The 18,159-nt window shown below is 42.7% G+C and overlaps 1 protein-coding gene across 6 annotated transcripts in view; it reads right to left on the bottom strand.

The window, feature by feature from the left end:
- zhx3b (zinc fingers and homeoboxes 3b) overlaps positions 1-18,159 on the bottom strand; it is an 88,626-nt gene that overhangs the window by 36,904 nt on the left and 33,563 nt on the right. Inside the window, exon 2 of one of the 6 annotated variants that reach the window (XM_072556334.1) lies at positions 4,320-4,482. The exons of the other annotated variants lie outside the window; for them this stretch is intronic. The gene's annotated coding sequence lies outside the window, so the exon portion shown is untranslated. The remainder of the gene's footprint in view (positions 1-4,319; positions 4,483-18,159) is intronic. 6 annotated transcript variants of the gene reach the window in all.

The raw sequence follows: 18,159 nt of genomic DNA, 5'->3' as shown, positions 1-18,159 counted from the left end.
GTGAAGCACTGTACACGATTCCTGCTTTCTATTTATATGTTTGGGTTTCTTTGGGTTGGTGATGTCATTTCCTGTGGTGAAACCCAAACATATAAATAGACAGCAGGAATCATGTACAGTGCTTCGCCTGAAGATGTTACCTAGTAGGGTGACGAAACATCTAGAAATGAACCTTTCAGCTCAGCGAGCAAACCTACATCCAGTATTTTGCTTATGTTCTAGAAGCTTAGAATATGGATTAACTGTGAACACTGAAAATATATAAACAATGACATTTAGAAGAATAAACATTAGAAGAAACTAGAGTGAAGATTGAAGTGGATGGCATTGCATTACATTGTGCACTTAGTACAAATGGTAAGAGAAGATTGGGATGTGATGCAGAGACAGTCAGAAGTAATTCTGTGAAGATGAAGAAAGTTTTAACAACACGAAAATTCCAGTTTGTCAAAAGGAAAAGTGTCATAAGTTGATGCATTTTACCCACTTTCCTCAGAAACCAGGACAAAAATAAAGATCAATGGAAGAAAAACAGAGGTCTGAAATGTGGATTCTGACATACATGCTTCGAATTCAGACCATGAAGCAAGTGAAAAGGGCTTGAAACTGCACACAGTAATTCTAAGAGGAACATCTAGAAAAGAAAATGTCAGTAATTTGATTAAAGCTGAAAAGCTACCAAGATTTCATCCGGATGGTAACATGGAGGGAACATAGAGTCACAGTCACACAGCACAGAAACAGACCCTTCGGTCCAACCAGTCCATGCCAATAGAACATAGAACATAGAACATAGAACAATACAGCGCAGTACAGGCCCTTCGGCCCTCGATGTTGCGCCGATCAAAGCCCACCTAACCTACACTAACCCACTATCCTCCATATACCTATCCAATGCCCGCTTAAATACCCATAAAGAGGGAGAGTCCACTACTGCTACTGGCAGGGCATTCCATGATCTTACGACTCGCTGAGTGAAGAACCTACCCCTAACATCAGTCCTATATCTACCCCCCCTTAATTTAAAGCTATGCCCCCTTGTAATAGCTGACTCCATACGCGGAAAAAGGTTCTCACTGTCAACCCTATCTAACCCCCTAATCATCTTGTACACCTCTATCAAATCACCCCTAAACCTTCTTTTCTCCAAAGAAAACAACCCCAAGTGCCTCAGCCTTTCCTCATAGGATCTTCCTACCATACCAGGCAACATCCTGGTAAACTTCCTCTGCACCCGTTCCAGTGCCTCCACATCCTTCCTATAGTATGGCGACCAAAACTGCACACAATATTCCAGAAGCGGCCGCACCAGAGTCTTATACAACTGCAGCATGACCTCAGGACTCCGGAACTCAATTCCTCTACCAATAAAAGCCAGTACGCCATATGCCTTCTTCACTGCACTATTTACCTGGGTGGCAACTTTCAGAGATCTGTGTACATGGACACCAAGATCCCTCTGCTCTTCCACACTACCAAGTAGTCTACCATTAGCCCAGTAATCCATCTTTTTATTACTCTTACCAAAGTGAATCACTTCACACTTAGCTACATTGAACTCCATTTGCCACCTTTCTGCCCAGCTCTGCAGCTTCTCTATATCCCGCTGTAACCTGCCATATCCTTCCTCACTGTCTACAACTCCCAAATCATGATCCCAAACTAAACTAGGCCTACCTGCCTGCTCCTGCCCATATCCCTCCAAACCTTTCGTATTCAGGTACTTACCTAAGTGTCTTTTAAACATTGTAGCTGTGCCCACATCCACCACTTTCTCAGAAAGTTCATTCCACATTTGAACCAACCTGTGTGCAAGAAAAGTTGTCCCACGTCTTTTTATAATCTCTTTCCTCTCATCTTAAAAACATGCCCAGAGTCTTGAAATCAGTCATCCTCGGAAAAAGACACCCACCATTAGCCCTATCTGTACCCCTCATGATTTTATAAACCTCCATAAGGTCATCTCTCAACCTCGTACACTCCAGTGAAAAAAAAGTCTGAGCCTATCCAGCCTGTCTTTGTAATTCAAACCTTCCATATCTGGCAACATCCTGATAAATCTCTTCTGAACCCTCTCAAGCTTCATAATATCCATACTGTAACTGGGCGACCAGAACTGAACTCCAGAAGAGGCCTGACCAATGTCCTGTACAACCTCAATATGAACTCCCAACTCCCGTACTAAAAAAACAGAAGGAGTTGCTGTATGATAATGTCTCAAAGCATTTGCAGCCTGTGTTGCAGTGGGTGTTTGAGGATGGTGAGAGACAGGCAAGTGTGATAATGTCATGACAGCAAATCTCCCTAACAGGAATAGCTTTAAACACGACGGGACTGGGGGAAGTGCAAACCTAACTGACTGACAGCACCTGTGCTCAAATCCTCAAACACGAGGAGATATCAGATACAAGAAATACAAATGAACCACGGGCAAATATTTGCCGATGACTGCAGTTTAAAAGAAATCCATTAGGTAATATCAGAGGTCATGATAAAATGGTCCAGACCGTCCGATATCCAGACAGACAGTCATTTCTGCAGCAGAGATGGGAGTTGCCCATTGGGACCTGGAGGAATCCCTGATTTAGCAGAATAGAAATTGAAGGTTCTACTTGGTTAACTCCTTTTTTGCCTGAAACCCCCTGAAAGTATCTAATCAAATGAGAAACTAAAGGATTCTGCTGCAGGGTATTGACAATTACTAGGAAATGTTAGACGATTAAAAACCTAGTCGCCTGGTATTGTACCATACATAACCCCAGACTCTGACCCAACAGCCCCTCTCCTCCTCCATTCCCTCCATCTCCAACTGGACCCTACACTATTTCCTCTCCCCTCTGGGAACTGACATATTCCCCTTCCCCCAACACCAGTCCCAGCAAACAGCCTTCCCCCTCTCAACCTTGCTGAACTAAACATGTCCCTTTACCAAACCCGAATCTCACTATCTCCCTTATCAAAAGGAGGCATCCCACTCACTGGACTGGGGGCCTAACCCCATCACTAACCCACCAATCCTGACCCACCCTACCCACTCCACCTGGCACCCTTCCCACCTTGCACTCTGGCTCCCTACCCACCTAGCACCCGAACCTCACACTTGGCTCACATGCCCTTTCACAGCAGCTGTCAAAGTGATGGTCTGTGCTGCTAGATCTGTAAAAGCACAGAATATGGCAACCACTGCCATGAAAAAGGCAGTGTGGTTCAGTTTCTCAGCCCAGCCACCCTCCACTACAAGGAACCCATTAGAGCACAGTTGATCAGAATTTCCTGTTAAAAATGCAGAACGTTAATTTAATGTTTGCCATTAAGAGCAGAGTGGGATTCGAACTGCAATTGCTACTCGTCAGAAAATCCCTCGCAATGTACCACGATAAATGCAAGTTATAAAGCCGTGCTTCAGTTACTTAAGGTGTTCAGGATGCATGGGCAAATAAAAAGGCGTTGTTGTGTAGTGGAATATGTTACTGGGGAAAGCGATGGACTGGACTACTAGGAAGATGGCTTTTGCCCGAAACGTCGATTTTCCTGCTCCTCGGATGCTGCCTGACCTGCTGTGCTTTGCCAGCACCACTCTAATCTAGACTGCTGGGAAGATGGGTTCGATTCTCACCATGGCAAGTGGTGGAATTTACGTTTAAATTAGTAGACATGCTTTGATTTCCGTGTTCCAAGTGACGATGATCATGAAACAGTTAGCAATTGTCAAAAAAACCCAGCTGCTTCACTAACAAACTTTAGAGAGGGAAATCTGACATCTTCAAGTCTGGCTTCCGTGTGACTCCAGATACAAAGCAATGCAACATGGTCACCTCCCAACAGCTTTCTGAAAACGTGGAGCAAGCCATTTATTTAGAGGGAAATTAAAGGTGGGCAACAAACATTTGACTGTTATCAAGACCCATATCCCATAAAAGAGTCAAGAAATATGCTGTGAACAATTACCTCAAAACTGGATGAAACAAAGAACGTCAGGATTGGAAATCAGATGAGGCAATGCTATGCAAAAGTCACCACCGGCTATAATGCCCCCAGAGTAAGAGAGATAGATGCACAGGAGTGTGTTAATAACTAATTGGTAATAGGATCGGACTGATCATGTTGGCAAACTAGCAATCCAGAGAGCACATACGTAAATCTGATTGTGGCAGTTACAGAATTTAAATTCAGTTTTTTTAAAAAAATCTAAAATGCCCTCAAGGTTATTATGTTTATAAAAAAAAGCAAGTTCCATGGAAATAGACCCCAGCAACAGAAGATGGAGTAGCTACATATTGAGGACCTCTGCCCATCTACAAGCAAAAATTCATCCATACCAGTACTGTGGGTTTGAAATTGCTCTTCATTTCCATCATTACATGTGTGTAACAAATGCCTGTATCGGGGATGATGTTTATCGGTGCAAGATTGGGGTAGTGTATGTAATGATGGTTGGTGCTTTCAACAACCACTCTTCTGTGGTATGCAGTGAAGGTCACTCTGTGAAGACAGAAGACAGGGTATAATGAGTACACAGACAAAATTGTCTTTGGAAACTGTGTTATTTGGTAAATTAAGTTCTGGTATACAGAATGTAAAGGACACATGGAAGGAGTTGCAAATCATAGAATCGATTACTCGTATGTCATATATCAGGTGGGTCTTTAATCTTTTTAGGATCTGTATCTTTGATAGAATGGTTATGACAAAGAAAGAGAGACCATTCAGTCTGTTATATCCATGCCAGTACTCTGCAATAGCAACTCAGCAACTCCCATCTTTTCTTATAAAATTGTAATATTTTTCTCTTCACATAATTATCTAGTTCCCTTTTGAAAGCCACTCACAGGCAGCCATTTCCAGATCTTAACCATTTGCTGCATAAAGAAAAATGTTTCTTCACATCCCCACATTTAGCTCTGTTGTCCACCTCAAATCAGTGTCCTCTAGTTTGTGATCCTTCAGTCAAAGAGAAAACTTCCATTTACGCTGTCCAAATCCCTCATGATTTGCAGCTCATCTATCAAATCTCCTCTTAACCACCACTTCTGAGAAGAACAGTAGCAAATTTGAGATAAAAAGGTGCTACAGTCTGTTCTAATTCACGGTTTTTGTTCTGTTCAATCTTGAAACAAAAGAAGTGATGTACTTTAAAGCCAGATGATTTTAAGTCATGAAAATGTGTCCTTGCAAAACATTTCTCTGTAGCCATTATGGATCATATTCATAATATGGATCATGTCATTTGCATTAAATTGGTTTAAAATTATACAAACTCACCACCTCTTCCTGACTTTTCAGTCTGTGCGGTGTTTCTTACATTTAAAATCTAAAATGCCCTCAAGGTTATTGTGTTTTTAAAAAAAAAGGCAAGTTCCACAGAAACAGACCCCAGCAACAGAAGATGGAGTAGCTGCTTATGGAGGACCTCTGTTCCCTGAAACTTCATATCTCACGCAGATCACTCATCTCTACATTTTTGTGCACACACACTTTAAAGATCTCTGCAGTGTTCAGACTTCATTCTTCACGTGACGTTCATCTGCAGATTAAGAAAGGACCATCTCACTTTAGTAAGGTCCACTTTTCCAAGTCATGATGTTGCTCTCGAGACTTCTACCCAGATTTTAAGACTATTGGGTTAGCTTGTCCTCAGTGATTTGCTACTACTTTTCATCTCCAAGATTAGTTAGCACTTTTAAAAATCCTGCTCCAGGTCCATTCTAGTCAAATCACAATTGTAAACATTTTTCATTTGGATACCCAACTGACAAAAGGTCAGGAAAGAGAATTTTGTTGTCTGCGAAAGTAGTAAGTGAACAAAAGCAAATGTTTTTCCCAATTCACTCATAGGATGCAGGCGTTGTTGTCAGGCAATCATTTATCGCCTGTCCCTAGTTGTCCTTGAGGTGATTCCTTTCTGAAATACTGCAATTCATTTGGTGTGGGTACATGTAAATTACCATTAGGAAGGGTGTTGTAGGATATTGACACAGCGACAGTGAAGGAACAGCAATAAAGTTCCAAGATTGTGACTCTATGGTTGCCACTAACCACCTAAAAGCCTAACTACTTCAACAGGTTCCAAAGAACCTGTTTTTCCAGGACCACTCAACGTAATGGGATTTACTGCCTCAATAGGTTTTCCAAATCAGCTGCCTTGCATATATTAGTTGCTCCAGCATTGCAATAACATGTAGGTCATGAGGATGCTAGGTTGTCTTGAAACAGACGGTCTTCAGGGAAGGAGTAATTAAAACTATGAAGAAAATGTAATCCTTAACTGGACGTGGTGCGTGCCAAAAATAAATAAAGCGTCCCAAGTGAGTACACTAATCGTATTAGTTAATTTTCAAATGCCTCTAAGAGTGCCCAAACTAATCCATGAAACATGCCATAGCCCAAACCATGGTCTATAGCAGCAGTTCAAAAAGTGTGATCTGTGGACCACTGCTGTCTGCAAGAGCCCAAGGGACTCCCAAGCTGGCCTGACTCCCAAATAAGGAGACAGGCAATACCACAGCCGAGAACATACATAAGAACCAGCCAGAATCCTCATTCTCACCACTCACATGACAACACACAAGACCACTCACGTGCATGGCATGTTACTGTAAGCATGAGCAGTGTAGTTATCTGGTCGGCGAGGACAGGTTGGACTGAAGGGTCTGTTTCCATGCTGTATTGGCATTATTGGCTGGGCCAGCACTAATTGCCCATCCTTAACTGACCTGCAGAGGGTGCTGGTGAGCTGCCTTGATCCACTGACTATAGTGCACCCAAAATGCTGTTTGGGAGGCAGTTTCATGATTTAGATGCAGTGACAGTAAAGGATTGTGATGAAGTTCCAAATCAGGATAGTACTTGGTTTGGAGGAAAATTTGTAGGTAGTAGTGTTCCCATCTAATAACAAGTACTGAAGGAAACTCAAAAAGCCTGCCAGCACATGTCAAGAGAGGAACAGAGTTCACATTGAGTTCAGTGAGCCTTCTTTGGTTATTTCAGATCCCCATTACCAATACCCACAGTACTTTCCTTTTATTTTATATTCCCATGTATTTGCTACCCTTGTCCATCTAGACAGGTAGATTTGGAAAGTGCTACCAAGAGATGAGTTACTGTACTGCATTTTGTAGATGTGATGTACTGCTACTCACTATGCATTAGCAGTGCAGGGAGTAAATGTTGAAGGTATTGGATGATGTACCAATCAAACTTCTGTTTCAGAGGTGGTGTTGAGGAGTGAGTGTTCTTGGAGCTGCATTCTTCCAGGCATTGCAAAGTATTCCATCACGTTGCTGGCTTGCAGCCAGGCTTCAGGCAAACAAGAGAAGAAATACTCACTGCATAATTCCTTGCCTCTGATCTGCTCTCACAGGCAGTGTTTATATGACTGGTACAGTTCAGGGTCTGGTCAGTGATCACCATCGAGAGGTTATAGTAGGCAATTCAGCAATGGGACTGCCATGGAATGTTAAGGACATAAGAAACCCTGCAGATGCTGTAATCCAAGGTAGACAAGCAGGAGGCTGGAAGAACACAGCAAGCCAGCCAGCATCAGGAGGTGGGGAAGTCAACATTTCACGTGTAACCCTTCTTCCTGATTGAATGCCAAGGGGCTTATTTTTAGCTTCTTTCTAGTTGGAGATGGTCGCTGCCAGACACTGGCAGCAGAAATGTTCCACGTCACTTTTTAAGTATAAGCCTGGATATTGTTCAGGTCTTGCTGTATGTATAAGCTGCTTTAGTATCCAAAGAGTTGCAAATTGTGCTGAACATTGTAGAGATCATGAGCAGACATCCCCATTTCAGATCTTATGATTGAGGGAAGGTCATTGACGAAGCAACTGAGAATGGTTGGGCCTAGGACACTACCCAAGGCACACTTGCAGCCATGTTGAGCCAATATGATTTGCTCCAACAACTACAAGCATCCTCCTTTGTATGAGTTTGACTCCAACCAGTGGAGAGTTGCCCACAATTTTCACTGATTCCAGGTGTTAGGGTCCCTTGATACTCCACCTGGGCAAAGGTTGTCTTGACATCAACTGCAGTCACCCTCACCTTACATCTGGAATTCAGCGTTGTGTCGATGGGACCTGGGCTGTAAAGAGGCCAAGAGTTGATTGGCTGTGGCAGAACCCAAACTGAGCATCAGTGACCATGTTATTGTGATACAAGTGCCAATGGATAGCACTGTCAATGATCTCTTGCACCAGTTTGCTGAGGTTGAGAGGGCAACAATCGCCAGGTTGGAGTTGTCCTGCTTTTGTATACCTGGGCAATTTTCCACACTGCTAGGTGGATGCCAGTATTGTAGCTGCACTAGAACAAAATGGCGAGGGGAACAACTAATTCTGTGGCATAGTACTATTGTCACAGTTAATTTGGTTTGACCTGTAGGGATGCAAGTATTAGTTTCTCAAAATAATTCTGATGATTTTACAACATGCTTGAATGTTTCAAGTACGTGTTCTACATTATTGTAGAGAACATGTAAACTTATCTGCTTTTGTTTCCAGCCTGAATTATTAATTCACTTACATTTCATAAAGAATACAGAAATTTATTACATTAGTAGTTCAAGAAAAATATTTAGAGTTTCTTTATCGTTTACATGATGGATATTCCACCCATTAACTTCGTATTTAATTTGCAGAATCAACTGTAAGAGAGCAGAGTAGGACTGGTAATAGTCAGCAGATGAATGAGTTGAGAAAGCAGTACTTCTCAACAATGTCACATGTATTAAGATTCTCTGGATTAAATATAGAATGCATCCTCAAGCAGAACAGAACTGTGGATATTGCAAGAGGACATTGAAACCTTGAACACCAATACAGTTTATATACCGTAGCCCATAATGAGTCATACAAAAAAAAATGTGCAAGACAAAAGCAACGGCTGTGGAATAATATAACACTATCACATCTGCTAGCTCTCCATATTAACTGGAGCCCAGCAGCAATTTGCATGACATCACAATGTGGTAAAGGAAAGGTCAACAAATCTTCCAGAGGCTGCTCACAGCTGCTTTGATAGATTGAAAACTGGTTTGGGACAGTGGAGATTCAGTGATAAGGAAATAAATTTTTTAAAAAGAGAGCTGAATATCGGAGGAGTGCATTCGTGTATGTTCCCTGGAATGTATCGCAAATGAGCCAAGAGTCAGTTTATTGGCGACACAATGACCTAGCAACTCCTGCACAATTCAACAGTCAGCCTTTCTCCTGTGATACAATATGAATCATCTCTCCAGCATTCAGACCCGTTCCCTCCACCAACACTGCCAGTGTATAGAGGAAGAGAGTGCAGGGAGAAAATGGGAGAAAGGAAAAAAGGCAAATATACTCACGGACAGGGAGAGAATTGTGGGAGGTAGATAAACCAGATCACTAAAGGAAGAACAAGATGGATCATAACATGAGGGGGAGTCATGGGGGGGGAAAAAAAAAGAGGGTGACAATTGATGTTGTTTATATGCTTTAGATTTCTGGATAATTCAATGATTTGAATTCAATGTGAATAAGGCAGCAGAGTAGGAAATTCAGTGCTAACAAAATTGAACGAAGAAACTTTAAATTAAGCATTGACAGCAATGTGCAAACATCAGGAGAATCTGTCATTCAAAATAATCCTCAAAACCCCCATCACTGCATTCAACCAATCCTCAAATCAGACAAAAACGTTCAACACGCTCAGGATGTCTGTACATTTTAAAAATTGCAATTCATCTGTGTGCTCAGCAAACTTCATTTATACAGTGAACACAAGTGAACAAATCCTTAATTTCAGTTTTGGCTATAGTCCTGGTCGTGAGTTTAGTGCCTTATTCACAAAAGGGGAGCATTTTCTGGTAAATTTTCTGTAGAGGGACTTTTCCACTGTAGATACTGAGGCTAATTTTCAACCACAAAGATTATCATTTCAATACAGGATCTCCTCAATGCTAACAGAAACCCTGTGATTACACAGAGTAGGTCATCTGCTTGCATAATTATAAAATTATGAAAGATGAAATAAAACTGGTAGAGGCAAGTGAGCCTTAAGGTTTTTTTTGTAGTAATTCACTGTATAAGTGTAATTTTCCAAGCACAGAGCTGAATTGCAGATTTTTAAATGAGCAGATGCCCTTGATCATGTTCAACAAGCATGCAGTTGATTCAAGGGTTGGTTAAACGCAGTGCATTATGTCAATGCAGACCTGCAGTGGATGCCGAATAAGGGACAGAGTTCTGAAGGTGATTTGAAATTATAGATTCTTTTAACATATGCACAGGAGGTTGACGCTTAAAATTGCTTCATTCAAACAACCCAGCTTTGAGAACAGTTCAATTTTCCATCTTATTTGCAATAAATTGGCTAATGATTTAAATCGAGCAAATTTTAAACACAAGAAAGCTGTCAATGATGGGCTGTGCACAAATGTCTGTGTCTGTCTCTCTCTCTCTCTCTCTCTCTCTCTCTCTCTCTCTCTCCCCCTCTGCCATTGCCACTCTCTGTGGCTTTGAAGGATAAGCTGGGGTCTGGACTGCAGCCTATACCAACCCCATGCTATCTTTGTACAGGGTGCCTGCTACTTGGAATGCTCATTGAAGACGCTGCAGCCTGAACTCACTCCCTTGAGGCCGACAAGCCATTTTGGCGCAGCTCAGTTCACATGAAAACGCTCTGCTGAGGCCCCAGAGTTGGAGAGGAAACTTCAGGCATACCACAATCCCTCCCCCATCCCCCACCAACCATCCCACCCCCCACCCCAAGAAGCTTAAAACAGCTGTCCTTGACCACAAAACTGAAGAACCCCTCTTCCACCCCCCAACCCCCTCAAACCACACCCCCAAATGGAACCTCCCCTTCCCACCAAAGCCTCCACTCCTATCCCTCCTTCTGCAACTCCTCCTAAAAGGTCACCTCTTCCCCGTATCAACTTAAACATAGAAGCCAAACAAAACTTTAAAAGCCACGTTGTACTTTTCAAAACGGAAACCAGGGTTTAATAAAACGTTTCACTACCAATCTTAAGTGATTTGTCATCTCGATACAACAGCAACTTAAAACATCCTGGGTTCTCAGGCAACTAAAGACAGTCGTGGCATTTATTTTTAATACATTAAAGAAACGCATGGCCTCTGATTTGAACACAGATGCTGAGCTGCATGGCACTGAGCTATTTCGATGTGGTCGAAGTGCCCAAATCTGATCTCTGACCGTGCAGAGATCTCTGGCACAGCGTTGACAGATGGGCCTCACCATCAGGCCAGTGGGGAATATCTGCTCAGAGTGCTGCAGTGGCTGTAACTTTAGCCAAGCATGTCATTAAAAAGACGAGAGCACTGGCAAAACAAAAACCACACACACGCGGCAAAGCATTGAGAGCATAAAAAAAAAAGGCCCAGCAATTAAAAATGAAACCACTCATGGTGCCCATTTCCAACAGCCATTCAATGTAATGGTGCTGGAAGGTGCAGGGATTTCAATTTTGGGCAGGGTCAGGACTGTAATGTCCCTACCACTACACTATACCCCTCCCCCAAACCATCAACTAAAGCCCCCACCCCCGAAGTCAATTAGTTTGCTGATATTATGTTGCCGGGCTCCAGTACTGTGGCCAATCAGTAGCCATGGAAACAGGGCACAGAAGGAGGTAGGACCTTCAGGGAGAGGAGGTGAGATATTTGGACAATGTTGAAATTTTAAAAAAGGACAAAGGAATGAGAATGCTTTCACAGGCTGATTCACGGCAAATCAGGACTTATGTTTTTTTAAAAAATGGTCTGACAGGAAAAAGGAAACTGGTTTCCCGTTTTAGAAAACCACACATTATTCTTCCGAACATGGATTGCTGGTAATTTAGTTAGCCTCCCAGTCCTAGAATTCTGAACTGGTTGCGAACCAAATCTCCTTTGAAGGAATAAAACCCAATTTCAAAAGGAGAACAGCTGACTGCTCAGTTCTTCAGTTCGAGAACAAGTTAAAATCATCATCATCAGCCATCACAGTACAAGTTTTTAATTCTGGGAACCCCATTTATATTTTCCTGTCTTTTACCACTTTGAAGCAGCGACGGAACAAGTTGTTTGATTTTTCAAAAATAGTGTTTGTCCCCCACAGGAGAGTACAATTTTAAAGTCATAGGGGCTTGTTGATAGCAGAATATGATTGTAAACCATAGGAAGACAGACTGGCATTTATACAGCACTTTTCACATGTGCTGAATACTTCAAAGCACTTGGCAACTAATTGAGTATTTTGGAAATGCAGTCACTGTTGTAATGCAGGAAATGTAGCAGTCAATTTGTACACATCCAAATCCCAAAAAACAGCAATGTGATAATGAACAGTCTGCTTGTGTATTGTTGATCAGGTAAAATACTGGACAATACTACAGATAACTGCTTAATTGTGATATCCAATTTTTATATGCACTCAAAACAGGCAGTTGGGACATCATGGGACACCTCCAACACTGTCTCAGTCTTCATATTTTTGTTCTGAAGAGGTGGGACCTTGACCCTTGTGCAGGCAAAATGCTAGCATCTGAGCTACAGCTAACCCCTACCCAAATCGTCCAAGGGTGAATTTCTCAGCAGTTGAGCACAGATCTTACAAGGGTTGATATGCTTGGGGTGAGGGGCAGGCAACATGAACACAAGACAGTATGGGCAGGCAGCAACCGAGGAGCAGGAAAATCAACATTTCGGGCTGGAACCCTTCATCAGGAATGAGGCTCCGGCCTGAAACGTCGATTTTCCTGCTCCTCGGATGCTGCCTGACCTGCTGTGCTTTTCCAGCAACACACACTCAACTCTGATCGCCAGCATCTGCAGACCTCACTGTCTCCACAGGACAGTGTGGTTTACAACGAACATCCAACACTAACTTCAGAAGTGGAAAACTCAGTCAACATTGAACGCTGTTACCCCACCCCCGCAACTGCGGAAACAACTGCTTTGGCCAAGATCAGATGACTCTTAAAGGTCTCTTCCTCAGCACTTTCTACACCCATGATCTCTATCACCCAGAAAGACAAAGGCAGTAGGAACACCATCACCTGCAAGCTCTCCTCCAAGTCACACACAATCCTTCAATATCAATTTAAGTCAAAATTCTGGAACTCTGTCCCCAGCAGCATACCAAGGCTATCTGCACCACAGTGGCTCAAGAAGGCCACCTTCTCCAAAACAATTAAGGATGGGCAACAAAAACAGCCCAGCCAGTGACACCCACACCCTGGAATTGAATAAAAAGTGGGGTTTCAGCCTGGAATCCTCAGGTGAAGGAATTCAGGAATCAGTTTCAACGCAAGCCAGCTGAAGCAATGCTTCAATAAAGCCCATTGTCCCACATGAATGCCTGCACCACTTCAGCTGAAATGGAGTGCAGTGGACAGCGAAGAGGGTTACCTCAGATTACAACAGGATCTTAACCAAATGGGCCAATGGGCAGAGAAGTGGCTGATGAATGGGTTCAGCTCAAGGTAAAGAATTTGTGTGGCTTTTCTTTTAGAGACAAAGTGTTTAATAATCTTCACTTCAGCAGATTCAATGTCCACCATACTCAAATAAAGCATCCGCTAAAAACTCATTTCCAGAACCACCCTCACCCAATTTAATGAAAGTGGCATTGTTAAACAGAAAATAAAACTGTGGATCAGACATTTGTAAACAAGGAGCCAGCTCTACAAACTGGCCAGGCCTTGCAGAAACCAGCAGCCTGGACTACAAATCAGTTCCTGCATGCTCATCTGTATGGCAGCGTCAAATAACTCATGCTTTCATGATTGAAAGCTTATCACAGTGTCGAATCAGGATGCCCACATTCTAGAATTACTTTGAAGTCTCCAGGAATGAAAGTTTTTTTTCTTTCCTATTGCATTAAATTTTTCCTCCAAAGACTCTTATCTATTAAATGATTAAAACGTTGCCCTCTTTGGGCCAGGGAAAAAGATTGTTCCCTTGGCTGAGGTAGTTGGAGGGAGGTCAGTGATGAAATCACAAGGTGTACATCCACAGTTGGCAGCCTGTGTGCTGGTGTACATGTGCACATGCATGTTGATTGTATCTGAGTACCGGAAGGTGTGTCTGCTTGCATATACACGTGACAATTAAAGAATCCCCTACACTGCAGGAGTAGCCCATTCAGCAGTCAAGTCCACATTGACCCTCCAAAGAGCATCCCACCCAGATCCACCCCCATCCGTGTAACCCTGCATCTCCTGTAGCTAATCCACCGAACCTGCACATCCCTAGACACTGAGCAATTTAGAACAGCCAATTCTCCCAACCTGCACATCTTTGGACTGTGGGAGGAAACCAGAGCACCCGGAGGTAACCTGCACAGACACAGGGAGAATGTGCAAACTCCACACAGACAGTCGCCTGAGGATGGAATTGAACCCGGATCCCAGGCACTTTGGGACAGCAGAGTTAACAACTCAGCCACAATGCCACCACAAAGAACATTTATGTAGTACCTTCATGATCGCTTGTCACCCCAAAGCGCTTTATTTACAAGTACTCCTCGCCAACAGTAAGGGCATTTAAATGGGCATTGGACATACATATGGATAATAATGGAATGGTATAGGTTAGATGGGCATCAGATTAATTTCGCAGGTTGGCGCAACATCGCAGGCCGAAGGGCCTGTACTGCGCTGTAACAATCTACAGTCTATGTACTTAATTGACTGTAAAGTACTTGTCATCACAGTTGTCAGATGGTTAATTTGCTCACAGCATGTTTCCAATAACCAGTTCTTTTTTGGCGATAAATGCTGGCCAGGTCAGATGCAATAACACATCTACCTCTTCTTCCAAAAGTGCACTAAGTTCTTCTATGTCCACCTGAGAAGGCCTTTCTTTAATGCCTCATCTGAATTAGAGCACTGGAGTGTTGGCCTTGAATCTTGCATTTAAATTCTGCAGTAGGACTTGAACTCAACTTCCTGACGCCAAAGCAAGAATGCTACCTACGTATACTAATGGAGCCAGAGTGGGCAGTTGGCGCTGTGAATGTGACAATACCAGCAGACTGGTAGACTGTGGTCAAGATAGGACCAGAAGGATAATGACGGGAATATGGAACTACAAAATGTACAATCCAAACCAATGAGTGAAATCTTAAACAAAAACAGATATTGCTGGAAAAACTCAGCAGGTCTGGCAGCATCTGTGGAGAGAAATCAAAGATGCTGAGGTTTCTAGCAATTTCTATTTTTGTTTCCAATTTCCAACATTCACAGCTCCTTTGGTTTTTTTGGGAGAGCAAAATTGTCTCCATTAGCAGCCAGTTGGCCAGGGTTCTTGTTATTTTTTAACAGATTTTTCTAAGCTACCTGTTCAAAGATGTTATTACACACCTCTGGAGCAGGTAGGACTTGAACCCAGGCCTCTCAGTTTGGAGCAGAGACTCTACCTCTGCACCACAACAGTCCCTTGTCCAGGTTATTAAACTTGCATATGAATTAGGAGAAGGAATGAGCCAATCCATTCCTGGAGTCTGCTGCACCATTCAATAAAGGCATAGCTGATCTGATTACTCCTCATTTTCATCTATAAACAATAACCTTTCACCCCCTTCCTTATCAAGAAGCCACAGAAAAAGGTGTTGCGAGAATTGAAAAGGTTCAGAAAAGATTTACAAGGATGTTGCCAGGGTTGGAGGATATCAGCTATAGGGAGAAGTTGAGTAGGCTGGGGCTGTTTCACCTGGGAGCGTCAGAGGCTGAGGGGATGACCTTACAGATGTTTATAAAATCATGAAGAACATGGATAGACAAAGTCTTTTCCATGGGGTGGGGGAGTCCAGAACTAGAGGGTTTAGGGTGAGAGGGGAAAGATATAAAAGAGACTTAAGGGGCCACTTTTGTGTATGGAATGAGCTGCCAGAGGAAGTGGTGGAGGCTGGTACAATTGCAACATTTAAAAAGGGATTTGGATGGGTATTAGAATAGGAAGGCATTAGAGGGATACGGGCCAAATGCTGGCAAATGGGACTAGATTAATTTAGGATATCTAGTCAGCATGGACGAACTGGACCAAAGAGTCTGTTTCCATGCTGCACATCTCTATGACTCTATCTCCCTTTGAGCAAGAGAGAGAGTTCAAATGATCCGTGACCATCCAAGAAAGAAATTCTCCTCATCTTACCCTTAAATAGGCAACCCCCACCATGCCCTGGATTCTCCCATAGAACAGAATAGCCTTTCCATATCCACCCTGTCAACACACCTCAGGGTCTCCGATGTTTCAAACAAGTCACCTCTTGTTCTTCTAGACTCAATTAATTTTTTTACCTGCATGCTAACCTTCTGTGATTCATCCACTGGGACCCATATATCACTCTGCATCTCAGAACTCTGCAATTTCTCACCATTTAGATAATAGCTTCTTCTGTGTCCTTCCTGCCAAAATGGACAATTTCACATCTTCCTCACTTTATATTCCATTTCCACTCACTTAACCTATTAATATCCCTTTATATCTTCTTGACAATTACTTGCCCACCTTGGGTGTCATCAGCAAAACATACATTTCAGTCCTTTTGTCCAAGTCATTGTATAAATTGTGGGGGTGAGTTGGCTGGTGGGCGATGCAGAGTGACACCAACAGCGTGGGTTCAGTTCCTGCACTGGCTGAGGTTACGACAAAAGATCCTGCCGGCCCCCTTGCCGGAGGCATGGTGACCCTCAGGTTAAACCACTTGCAGTCACCTCTCTGTTGACTAGAGAGCAGTGCTCTGCAACTATGGCAAGTTTACCTTCGTACAATTCGTAAAAAGAATTAATGCCTCAGCACAGATCCCTGTGGCACACCACTCAAACCAAGCCAAGCAGATCATTAAAACTTATTTCTGTGTACTCTCTAATTCCTGCTAGCTAGCCAATCATCTATCCATGCCAATACATTACCCTCATGAGCTTTTATTTATTGCTATAACCTCTGAATTTGTTCAAACCACCCTCCCAAGTACACATTTGATCCTGAAATTTTAATACAAGAGTACAGGCCATGAAAAAAAATCCCCCACCAGCTCTCCCTTCCTCTTCTCGTACCCTCCTCCTAATCCCCTTCCTCATCAAGAAAAGTCACAATCATTTCCCCGAGCCTTCAGTGAAGTCAGTATTTGGAACACAGCCTGGAAATAGCACAAAACATCTTTCAAGAACAAACCAGTTCCGTGGGATCCATAACAAGCATTCACCAGAAGATCAAATGGAGGCCTAGTGGTAATGTCAGACAAGTAATCTACAGCTGATACTCTTGGGGCCAGGTTCAAGGTTGTGGAATTACAATTCAATGAATAATGTCTGGATTAAAAACTAGTCTAAGGGCCAGTGATCATGCAAATATTGTCAAAAGCATCCTTCTAATGTTCTTTAGTCTTCTTTACAGGCAAAAGAAAACATGTACACACACTGTGCCTGTTTCAAATCAACAAAATAGGTGACAGCCATTGTCTGGCTCATTTCTCAGGACATTGTCCTGATCAATCGCTGTCATCCTGTCTGATTTGAAATCTTAAAGCCTGGCAGTTAACAGCCAATCATCACTAACTCTCCATGTCAACACTCGCCAATTAATCAACACTCTCCTCTCATACCATACAAATATTGTTTCCCCCCCTTTATTCTTGAAAAATGTCCTGAGGGGTGCAAGACAAAACATGTTTCTCAGCAATACTCAAGTTTGAAACGACCAAATGACTAAATGTCCTTTATGGAAGGAAGTCTTCTATCCTCACCTGATCTGACCTATAAGTAATTCCAGATCCATAATAGCGTAGTTATCTCCTTTCTCCCCTCCAAACAGCCTACCAAACCATTCAAGGGCAATTAGGAATAGAGAAATGCTTGCCTTGAGAGAGAGATATCCATATCCCCTGAAAGAATAATTAAGAAAAAGTTTAAAATTGCAATCAATCTGAAAAGTAGACCATTGTGAATAAAACTGTTCCATGTAGTTCTTGCTGTCAAATTCATCTGGACTGCCCATCCCCCTCTGGAACACAAAGACTCCCTCCACTGGGTGGACGCTGGTATGCTACAGACTCCCATTTAATTACAGACAGGATTCATCGTGGCTCACATTCTCATACATAGCATGTAGTATTTCCAAAAAGGGTGGATTTTTAATTAGCTTTCTGGAAATGATAAAAAAAAAAGAAGAACCAGAGCAG

The sequence above is a fragment of the Chiloscyllium punctatum genome, chromosome 37 (assembly GCF_047496795.1).
Source record: "Chiloscyllium punctatum isolate Juve2018m chromosome 37, sChiPun1.3, whole genome shotgun sequence".
NCBI lineage: Eukaryota > Metazoa > Chordata > Chondrichthyes > Orectolobiformes > Hemiscylliidae > Chiloscyllium > Chiloscyllium punctatum.
Note: the sequence above shows the minus strand (reverse complement) of the source record. Positions and strands in the feature narration are given on the sequence as shown.